Source organism: Symphalangus syndactylus, chromosome 1 (genome assembly GCF_028878055.3).
Source record: "Symphalangus syndactylus isolate Jambi chromosome 1, NHGRI_mSymSyn1-v2.1_pri, whole genome shotgun sequence".
In the NCBI taxonomy this organism is placed as follows: Eukaryota; Metazoa; Chordata; class Mammalia; order Primates; family Hylobatidae; genus Symphalangus; species Symphalangus syndactylus.
The window spans coordinates 84,493,959-84,505,914 of record NC_072423.2 but is presented as its reverse complement, the minus strand read 5'-3'; the positions used below and the strand labels follow the sequence as shown (position 1 = coordinate 84,505,914).

General features: G+C 34.2%; 1 pseudogene; it reads left to right on the top strand.

Annotated features, from left to right (window-relative positions):
- The first annotated feature begins 804 nt into the window (after nucleotides 1–804).
- On the top strand, nucleotides 805–1,743 carry LOC129489969 (olfactory receptor 8H2-like; annotated as a pseudogene).
- Nucleotides 1,744–11,956: the final 10,213 nt, after the last annotated feature.

Sequence of the window (11,956 nt, the reverse complement as noted above, 5' to 3'; positions counted from 1 at the left end):
AAAACATCACATCTTTTATAAATTAATACTTATATTGTCTATAATTTTAATGTAGCTGACTAAAATCTGCAAGGGTGGAATTTACTGAAAATTATTATTAAATAATATTGGAAACAAAAGGGCAGTAAATGATACAATAAAACTGTTTCCCCTCATTTTTTATTATATATCTAGCTCTTTTCTCAAGTTTTCTGAAATTATTTATAAACAAGAGTATAGTATTATAAGCCGTCTCTCTGAAGTTAATATATCTTGGTAGAATCAGTGTCAACAATGAATAGATCTGACTTTGAATAAGTTACTCCAATCTTCCATACTCTTTTTTTTCCTCACCTAAACTATGTGGATAATAGTAGTATCTAAGGTATAATATTTTCAGGTGGATTCAATGTGTTAATAAAGGAAGCCATTGAAAACAATGTCAGGTTCATTCTAATTATGCAATATGCTACATGCTACACTTTATTATAACATATGCAAATGTTAATTTGTACTTATATCTATATTGGCAATAAAATTAGTTTCTTTAGTCATATTCTATAAATTTATTAGCAACTTATAGAAGGCTAAGCTAATTTTTAAATGATAGGCCATTCATATAAACAGAAAGCTTTTTTTTTTTTTTTTTGAGTCTGAGTCTGGCACAGTCGCCGGGGCTGGAATGTAATGGTGCAATCCCGGCTCACTGCAACCTCCAGCTCCCATGTTCAAGCGATTCTTGCCTCAGCTTCTCCAGTAGCTGGGATTACAGGTGCCCCTGCTATGTATCAGCTTTGATTTCTCAGCAGTTTAGAGCAGGTGAACATGATGGGTAGAAGGAATAACACAAATGTGGCTGACTTCATCCTTACAAGACTGTCAGATTCTGAAGAGGTCCAGATGGCCCTCTTTATGCTATTTCTCCTGATATACCTAATTACTATGTTGGGGAATGTGGGGATGATATTGATAATCCACCTGGACCTCCAGCTTCACACTCCCATGTATTTTTTCCCTACTCACCTGTCATTTATTGACCTCAGTTACTCAACTGTCATCACACCTAAAACCTTAGCGAACTTACTGACTTCCAACTATAGTTCCTTCACGGGCTGCTTTGTCCAGATGTTCTTTTTTGTCTTCTTGGGTACTGCTGAATGTTATCTTCTCTCCTCAATGGCCTATGATCGCTATGTAGCTATCTGCAGTCCTCTACACTACACAGTCATTATGTCCAAAAGGCTCTGCCGCACTCTTGTCACTGGGCCTTAAGAGATTGGCTTTATAGACTCCTTTGTCAACGTGGTTTCCATGAGCAGATTGCATTTCTGTGAGTCAAATGTAATTCATCACTTTTTTGGTGACATGTCCCCAATTTTAGCTCTGTCCTGCACTGACACATACAACACCGAAATCCTGATATTCATTATCGTTGATTCCACCCTGATGGTGTCCCTCTTCACAATATCTGCATCCTATGTGTTCATTCTCTTTACTATCCTGAAAATTAATTCCACTTCAGGAAAGCAGAAAGCTTTCTCTACTTGCACCTCACATCTCTTGGGAGTCACCATCTTTTATGGCACTCTGATTTTTACTTATTTAAAACCAGGAAAGTCTTATTCCTTGAGAAGAGATCAAGTGGCTTCTGTGTTTTATACTATTGTGAGTCCCATGCTGAATCCACTCATTTATAGTCTTAGAAACAAAGAAGTGAAAAATGCTCTCATTAGAGTCGTGCAGAGAAGACAGGAATCCAGGTAGTTAAAACAGCAGAGATGGAACTTTTAATCTCATCTTTTCTTTCATTCCTATTGGGTATTTTCTTAGTCTCTCTATAAAAACAACTGAATCCTTTAATTTGTTTGCATTTCTGTTGTGCTACCCTTTGCATAACTAAACATGATTTTAAACTTTTCAAGGCATATGTTTTTAGAAATCCAAATGGTAGTTAGAAATCATAATATGTGTGTCATGTTTTCAGTCTACATATATGTGTTTGAAGCAACTGATGTGGAAAATAAGAAAATATGGTTGTCATTTAAAATTATATTATTCAAATTCTTATGTATACTTCAATTGTAGATAAATTTATTATGGAAAGAACTATCTGGGACACAATGATAATAGTTTTAGATGTTATTCCATTTATTATATGGGGGAGAATTATAGCAGAGTGTGTAGGAGTACTTATTTTGGAATAAAATTTTCCAAGAGTTAGATTCTAAATATGCTACATTTTTAGCTGTGTAGCCATTAATATGTTACCTACAGCTTAAGCCTCCTTTCCCTAAGTGCACAAGATAAATAATAACTCCAAATCTGATCAGAGGGTATTTGTAGAGTATTTGAAGCAATAATAATTAATGCTTCTCATTATCATTAGAAAACCTACATTGCTGCACAGTGACTTTTCTCAAGAATGTAAACTTGTGTTTAACAAATTACTTTTGGTTAATTTAATTGACAGAACTAAAAAGAAAAAAAATCAGCAGCTCACAATTTTGGATTTCAGAAGTACAATATTTCAGTAGAATTAAGTTATAGAAAAAATAGCCTATATTAAGATAATGTTGGAGAAAATTTGAAAAATATTATAAAATATTGAAGAAAATAGAAATCCTCTACAAATACTGAGTTTTGGCTGCTCTTCCTGTGGGGGTAGCCATTATTTTTTTCTTTACTTACTTCTCTAATAAACCCGTTTTCAGTTTAAGAAAAACAAATATTGAGTTTTGTGCATGTTCTTCTAGATCAATATGTGCATGCATATCACACATACAAACAAAATTTCTATCACTTTCCATGTACTGATTTTCAGCTTTCTGTATCCATTTGCAAGTTTAATGTTGTCATCGACAACTCAAATATAAATTTTTTCTTGGTACATTGACAAAATCAATACTCATTTCACAATGTTTTGGACTTGAAATATAAACTCACCGACTTACAAATCTGCATGCAGTGATATCTCTTTTGCGTGGAAAACTTTGAAAACTGGATTTCTGGAATGTGTCAAATGTGTCAAATTTCTTCTTTGTTAAAATCCTGTGTGTTTTTAAAAATCATTGCCTTTCTCCTGATTTCTACAGGTTTGTTACAGTTTTAAAAATAACTCCTTGACTTAAATGCTTTATTCGTTGATTTTACATTTCTTAATACAGAAAAGTTGTAAAGCAAAGAATTGACAATGAATTCAGATGTTGTAACAACCCACAAATTTAGTCAGGCAGAGTGCTAAAATGTCTTTTATTTTTAAATTTTTCTCTTACATATTCTGGAATCACAGTTTTGTTCTTCTCTGCTACTTAATGGATATTTTAGAAGCTAGTTTTTATTTTCCAAGTATTTGTCTTTTCTCTTTAAACTTTTGTAACAGTTACTAGATAGATTGTTTTCATTCAAGCAATACTTTTCTAATCTTGTGAAATTTGTTTTCTTCGTACAATTATATTTGATTTCTTCAAAGTGCATTTTGAATGTTTAAAATGGACTGTAACCTCTATTTTAAGAGTTACTATTTTAATGAAATTTCACTAATTCAAACTCTCAACTAATTTTTTCACTTAGTTTAAATACATAGCATTTCCTCTACTTTTTAAATTTATTTCAAAATTTTGCTTATCAAATATTAATGCCATATGAAATTATTATGATTTAGTTTTTCCTTTGATATCTGTGTTGTCCAGAATATATATTTATAGGTCCCCCTATCTGTTTTCTTTTGCAATTAGAAATAAGTATTTAATCAACATTTATTACTCAATAATATGTCTTTGACTCATTCTCATCTTATAAATGCATAATATAATTTTATGTATTTACAGGCTCTTTCTACTTTTCTAGTCATTTTTATAAGCTATGGTTTTATCTTGCTTTCATCTATGTCTACTTCTATGATTTGGAAAATGTATCCTATCAATTTGGATTGCAAAGATGGTCAACAGAATCTATCACTTTGTAGACAACACTTATGCTGAGACGTTGCTTAAATTCTAATTTAATGAAGACTACCTTACCATCTTTATAATATAGGCTAAAACATATTTACATAATATTATTAAAAAGCATACAATAATCTATGTGCAATATGAAAGATTTAGATCGTACAAATTTGACCTATAATTTCCCTATTAGTGTATAGTATATTTTATATCAGATATTATCTAAAGTAATTTAAGACATTGTCCTCTGGTTCATAGTGTCATATACAAATGCCATATAACATAAATATGAAGAAAACTGTAATCCAGCATAGCAAAATATGAACAGCTATTTTTACTTCCAAATAATGTGGCTAGATGAAAATAGTAATAATATATTTTTCTGAGCACTTACCATGGTCAGGCAAAGGGCTTTATATATAAGTAATTAACATAATTCATAATTTAACTGTCAGATCAGTACTAACAATATATAAAGTTTAGGCACACATTAATGGAAAACCACTCTTTACTTGTTCAAGCAAAGACTTAAGAATTAACTTGGAATTTCCTTTTTATCGAACACACTTTATTTCCATTCCATCAGCATATTAAGGTGATTCTAAATATAGACTATATTTGGTGTCTACTTAAACATTTGTTTTGCTACCGTTCTGGCCCAGATAACTATCAGTTTCAGAATTATTGCTGCAGTATTGTAGCATGCACCTAATTTTATTCTTATTCCTCTTGAGTCATATCTTAATGTAGGAGCCAGAGTTATACTGTTAAACAGTAGTTTGGGTCATACATTTTCTTCACAAACCCTGGACAATATTTCATCACAATAAGAAGAAAAACCAAGAGGTTTATAAGTGCTCATTGGTTAAAAAATTGTTTCCTCAATTCTTAAATCTATGAACTCCTTTCTTATTATCCATCTGTCACACTCACTTTTTTCTACTCCATGACCTCCCAGCTCTTCTCTGTAAGCAATAGTACAAATACTGCCTGAAGTTTTTCCATTTTTCTCTTCTTCCTGAAACTTCTTTCCCACAAATAACTGCATGATTGTTTTTCTTATCCTTTTCTTAACAAGATAATTCCTTGCCACTCTAATAAAACTAATACCTTTTCACATCCTCTTTCAAACCTTCATTTGTGTTTCATAGCAGTTAGTCTCAACTAACATTCTACATATTTTTCTTGTGTGTTTTATTTTGTGTCTATTTTCCCCTATGATCATGTAAGCTCTATGAGCAAAGGACTTTGCCCCATCACCCAGAACAGGACAGAGAAAACTTTAATAGTGAATGTAAATCCTTTCAATCTAGAATTTTCTGATTTTCTCAAAAGTACACACTTGGAATTAAGATTTTTTTTAAAATTTCACTGATTTATTTTTACATACCTATACAATGGCCTCATCTATTTCTCTCATACTTTGCCAAAAGTGAAACAGTTCATGTGTCCCATTTCCTCTTGGAAGGGTCTTGTCTCTGCTTGGATTGAGATTATTTAGACAAATGCAGCCTGAGCTCCAAGATAGAATCACAAAAATTATGATTTTATAGATTAACTGGATTGCTTTAAGTAGGATGGGAGCAAGTTCTTTGTAACTTTCTACAGCCTGCGTGCAAATAAAAGAGCTCTACATACCCTTTAAAACTTATCCATTGATATGACTTCAAATATAGCCCCTCTGGGTAAATCCACACTTATGAAAATGTAATGGAATCTCATAATCCATCCAGATATAACTCATCTCATCTACTCTTCTCTTACATTGTTTATTTCTTTGCTTCTGTTTTTTTTTCCTGTTTTTTTTTCTCTCTCCTTTTTTTCTTCCTTTTTTTCTTTTGGTCTTTCTTATTGATCACTGAAGCCTCAAACTCGTAAACTATTTACATCTCAATGAATAGAATAAATGAGCAAGTTTTGTAGAAAGCACTTCTCCAATATTTTAAAGTGCATTATTTTTCTCTCTTATTTCTGTCATTGGCTATATGAAAACTCTTAATGTTTCCTAAAGTGTTGTCTAGAGGCAGAAAAATTAAGTTGGTAAAGTAAAAAGATCAGTCAATTCTTTCACTCCATATATAACAAGCTTTAAAAACAAATTCCGTAGGTAGGCAAATTAAGTGTGAATCCTCACATTGCTCTTAAGGACCATGTGGCATTGAGCAAATTATTTAAAGTTTGTGTGCACTGTTTCTTCATCTGTAAGAAAAGGTAGTTATACAAACTCTTGAAGTTGTTATGAGCATTACATGGGTTAATATCTCTAAAACATTTATATGATTATCCAGTGCCTAATAAGCTGTATATAATTTTTATTACTATTGTAAGGGAAAAAACTTTCCCCAACTCTCCTAGAGTTCCTGGTTAGATCTGAAAATAAAACTGACAAAAGAGATGAACAGGAGAAAACATTCAAATTTATTTAATAAGAGTTTTATGTGACATGGGAGGCCGCAGAAATGAGAATCCAAGGATCCAGTAAAAATTGTTTAATTTTCTGCATAGGTTCAATGAAGAATGGACAGATATGTAGAAATGGGATTGGATAAAAGGATATAATCTGATGGCCAAAGCCTGTGGATGAGAGGAGGGTAACCTAGCACACTCTGTGTTCAGATTCCTTTTGGCCTCTCAGTGTAGCATTCCTTTTCCTTGGTATAGGACAGGATCCTTCTGGAATGTGGCTCTCTGATCTACGTTCAGACAACATAGATCAGAGAATTTCTTTATGATGAGCTCCTACACGAAAATCAGGGGAAGGTCAGAGTGATGTTTTTAGGTTTATTTTGGCTTGCACTGAAGAAAGGAATTCTATTTTCTATGACCCACCTTGGGGAAGAGAAACTCTAGTCTCTAAGGCTTGCCTTGGGAGAAAAGGGAAAGCCGAAGAAAGGAAGGCAGAAGGTAAAAACAAACAAACAAACAAAACAACAACAAAAAACCTAGATTGTGAAGCTCTTACAGTTTCATTTGGTTCAAAGCCCTCAGCATGCCAAGTTACCATACTTCAAGGTATGGTATTCTGAGTCCCAACATTTCCCCCATCTGAAATGTTATTGACAGTTTCAAAAATTCAGAGGTGAGCTAGTGGATGTGGAGAGGAGAACCAGGTTAGAATATGAGTAGCAAAGCATCTGCAAAGGGTCAGAAGATATACACTACATGGATAATTAATGAACAGAAGAGAACAAATCTAGCACACTGAACAATCTAAGCACATAAGAACAAATCTAACTCATTCATTGACTCACCATTTAGTCAGTAAATATTTTTGTCGATAAACTATATTTTCTATGTGTTCTTTTATAGCCTGAAGATATAATTCTAATATCAAACAAACACAATACCTGTATTCATGAAAGTTACAATGTCACCATACTGGTAGATGTAGATACTAATCAAACACAACAAAAAAATAATAAAAACGATTAAGTGTTAAGAAAGAGAGGCCCCATGGGGATAGGATAAGTCAAATGGTATTTTTTGAGAGAAAAGTAATAGAGCTGAGTTATGTGGAGTGAAATTTTATTAACTTGAGATTTAAATATAGCACTCTTCCATATTGGCCGGAACAAATAGAAGATCATGAGAGATTGTTTATACCCACAATTCGGTTTCAAGTATAGTAGAGTAAAAAGGACACTAGTAGAATTTTCATGCAGGTTAATTGGATGTTGATTCTTGATGATTTTTAGTGTATTTTCAATTAGATATTTTTATACATAAATGAGGTTATTCTCATCCCTTGTACTCACTTCTTCCTTTGCCAAAAATAATTATTTTTGTTAATTTGAAAAAGCAATACAATCAATAAACTGGATGACAACCTTGACTAAAGCATTTTTTTAACAATTTCGAAACCCAGATTTGAGTGGTCGATGCCTAAAAATGATCCTGGAATACTGCCAAATAGTTGAATTTTGTAAGAGACAAATATTTAGAAGCACACTGAGGCAGATAATCTCCTTCTTCCAGAAAACTCTCCTTAAGGGCCAAAAAGTAAATTTTAAGATGCTGTGGCTGCAAACAGCATGCCTCTTTTTATAAGATAAAATCTTGTCTATAATATAGTTACTGATGTGTCTCTGCAAATTGGTTTGCCATTTTTAGAGGAATTTTGAGTGTATATTCTTCTTTCTAGTCTTTACTTATTCCAACAGAGAAATATGTGTTCTCTTTGTGTAATTGATCAGAAAGATAAGAAACAGATGTACTGAAAATTATTATCTTGGATTTCAAACTCACACTTATGAATTCACTCTAAAATGGACCATTGCTTTGATTACTATATTCTAATATATTTTTTCTCTGGCTGAATATCAGGACAATCACCCCTTTGGAAAGAGACAATGTTTTACTAAAAAAAAAACCCATAACCTTCCATTCTTCGTGTTAAAATATCTGGAACAAAAATAAATAAGGCAGAATGAATAAAGCAGAAGAAGGTGTAAGTTTAAGTAAAGTAAGCTTGCTTCTGGGTTCTGGGCCTTGTTTATTGGGTTAAAATGCAAGGCCATGTGGGCTTTGGGAGGGCATGATTATAGAACTTGTCATTTGAACTCAGTGCTATTATGACACAGAGGAAAGTAACACTGGCCATAGTTAAGCCTGAGTCCAAGGAGGGCACATTTAGACCAGTTCTAGCCAAGGTGAATCATCCATGCCAGAAGCTGGAACTTGGGTTCTGGGAAACCTCTCCATCTTGGGCTAAAAGGGTCCTGGACTTCTAACTAAACATAAAAGGCAGTCTAGGCCACAAGGACTGCAACTCCTAGGCAAGTCCTAGTGCTGTGCTGAGCTCACAACCAGTTGACTTGGGAGGCATGTGACCCTGTCAGACACCAGCTAGGGTAGCTAAACGACTACTTGTGCTGCATAAAGTAGAGTCAAATGATGGCTTATACTAGCGCCTACATCAAAAAAGAAGAAAAACTTCAAATAAAAGACTCAACACTCTTTAATGTGTCTTAAAGAGCTGGAAAAGCATGAACAAACCAAAGCTGAAATTAGTAGAATTAAAAAAAAATAAAGATTATAGCAGAGGCCGGGTGTGGTGGCTCACGCCTTTAATCCCAGCACTTTGGGAGGCCGAGGCAGGCAGATCACGAGGTCAGGAGATCGAGACCATCCTGGCTAAGACGGTGAAACCCCGTCTCTACTAAAAATACAAAAAATTAGCCAGGTGTGGTGGCGGGCACCTGTAGTCCCAGCTACTCAGGAGGCCGAGGCAGGAGAATGGCTTGAACCTGGGAGGCGGAGCTTGCAGTGAGCTGAGATCGCACCACTGCACTTGACAGAGCAAGACTCCATCTAAAGATTAGAGCAGAAATAAATGAAATTGACAAAAGAAAAAAATACAAAAGATCCATAAAAGTTTCTATGCAGCCATAAAAAGGAAGGAGATTATTTCCTTTGCAGGGACATGAATTAAATTGGAGGCCATTATCCTTAGCAAACTAACACAGTAACAGAAAACCAAATACTATATGTCCTCACTTCTAAGTGGGAGCTAAATGATGAGAACACATGAACACATGGAAGGGATCGACAGACACTTGGATCTATCAGAGAGTGGCGTGTGGGAGGAGAGAGATCAGGAAAAATAACTAATGGGTACTAGGCTTAATACCTGGGTGATAAAATAATCTGTATGACAAACCCCCATGACACAAATTTACCTATGTCACAAACCTGACATGTATCCCTGAACTTAATACAGATTTTTTAAATAAAAAAAGTCTCCAAAACAACAAAGAAAATGTGAAAAAAATTGACAAACATGTAGCCACACTAAGAAACAATTCTATATCTAGAGAACTCCATAGTCTTGGCCCAAAAGCTCCTTTAGCTGACAAACAACTTTAGCATTTTCAGGATAAAAAAACCAATGTATAAAAGTCACCAGCATTTCTATACACCAAACAGTCAAGCCAAGAACCAAATCAGGAACACAATCACACTCACAATTGCCAAAAAGAATAAAATACCTAGAAATACAGCTAAACAGGAATATGAAACAGTTCTATAATGAGAATTATAAAACACTGCTCAAAGAAATCAAAGATGACACAAATAGAAAAATATTTCATGGTCATGGATAGGAAGAATCAATATCATTTATATAGCCATTCTGCCCAAGTCAATTGACAGACTCAATGCTATTCTTATCAAACTACCAATGACTTTCTTCACAGAAGTAGAAAAAAACTATTGTAAAATTAACATGGAACCAAACAGAGACCAAATAGTCAAGGCAATGCTAAACCAAAAGAACAAAGCTGGAGGCATCACATTCCCCAACTTTAGAATACACTACAGGGCTACAATAACCAAAACAGCATGGTATAGGCACAAAAACAGGCACATAGACCAATGGAACAGAATAAAGAAGCCAGAAATAAGGCAACAAATTTACAGTGATCTGAGCTTTGACAAAGTTGTCAGAAACAAGCAATGGGGAAATGACTCAATACTCAATAAATGGTGCTGGGATAACTGGCAGCCATATGCAGAAGATTGAAACTGGACCTTTTTCTTACATGACATACAAAATTTAACTCAAGATGGATTAAAGACTTAAATGTAAACCCAAAACTATAAAAAAAACTAAAACACAACCAAGGCAATACTATTCTGGGGATAGGAATGGGTAAAAATTTCATGATGAAGACACCAAAAGCAACCAAAACAAAAGCAAAAATTTACAAGGGAGCTAATTAAACTGAACAGCTTCTGCACAGCAAAAGAAACTATCAACAGAGTCAATAGACAATCTACAAACTGGGAGAAAATTTTTGGAATCTGTGCAACTGACAAAGGTCTAATATCCAGCATCTATAAGGAGCTTAAACAAATTTACAAGAAAAAAAACCCATTAAGAAGTGGACAAAGGACATGAACAGATACTTTTTAAAAAAAAGACATACATGCAGCCAATAAGTATATGAATAAAAGCTCAATATCACCAATCGTTGGAGGTATGAAAATCAAAACTACAATGAGATACCACCTCACACCACTGAGAATGGCTATTATTATTATTTTAACATTTAAGTTCAGGGGTATATGTGCAGGTTTGTTACATAGGTAAACTTGTGTCATGGGGATTTGTCATACAGATTATTTTATCATCCAGGTATTAAGCCTAGTACCCATTAGTTATTTTTCCTGATGCTCTCCCTTCTCCCATTCTCCACCCTCAGACAGGCTCCAGTGTGTGTTGCTTCCCTCTATGTGTCCATGTGTTCTTCTCATTCAGCTGCCTATCCTTAGCAAACTAATCCAGACACAGAAAAACAAATACCACATGTTCTCACTTACTAGTGAGAATAGCTATTATTAAAAAATCCAAACAGTAACAGGTGCTGGTGAGGTTATGGAGAAAAGGGAATACTGATACACCATTGGTTGGAGTGTAGTTCAACCATTGCGGAAAGCAGTGTGATGATTCCTCAAAAACCTAAAAATAGAACTACAGTTTGACCCAGCAATCCCATTACTGGGTATATACTCAAAGAATATAAATTATTCTATCATAAAGACACACGCCTGTGAATGTTCACTGCAGCACTATTCACAATAGCAAAAGCATAAAATCACCCAAATGCCCATCCATGACAGACTAAATAAATGTGATGCATGTTCACCACGGAATACTATGCAGCCGTGAAGAACAAGATCGTGTCTTTTGTGGGAACATGGATGGAGCTGGAGAGTATTATCTTAAGTGAAATAGCACAGTAACAGAAAACCGAATACTGCATGTTATCACTTATAGGTGGGGGTAAACACTGAGTACATGTGGACACAAAGAAGGGAACAGCAGACACTGGGGATTACTTGAGCGTGGAGGGTGAAAGAAGGGTAAGGAGGGAAAGGTATCAGTCAAGTGCTATACTTATTATCTGGGTGACAAAATAATGTATACACCAAACCCCAGTGTCCTGAAATTGATCTATATAACAAACCTACACATACACCTCTGAAACTAAAATGAAAGTTAAAAACTATAAAAATAAAAAATAAATTTATAT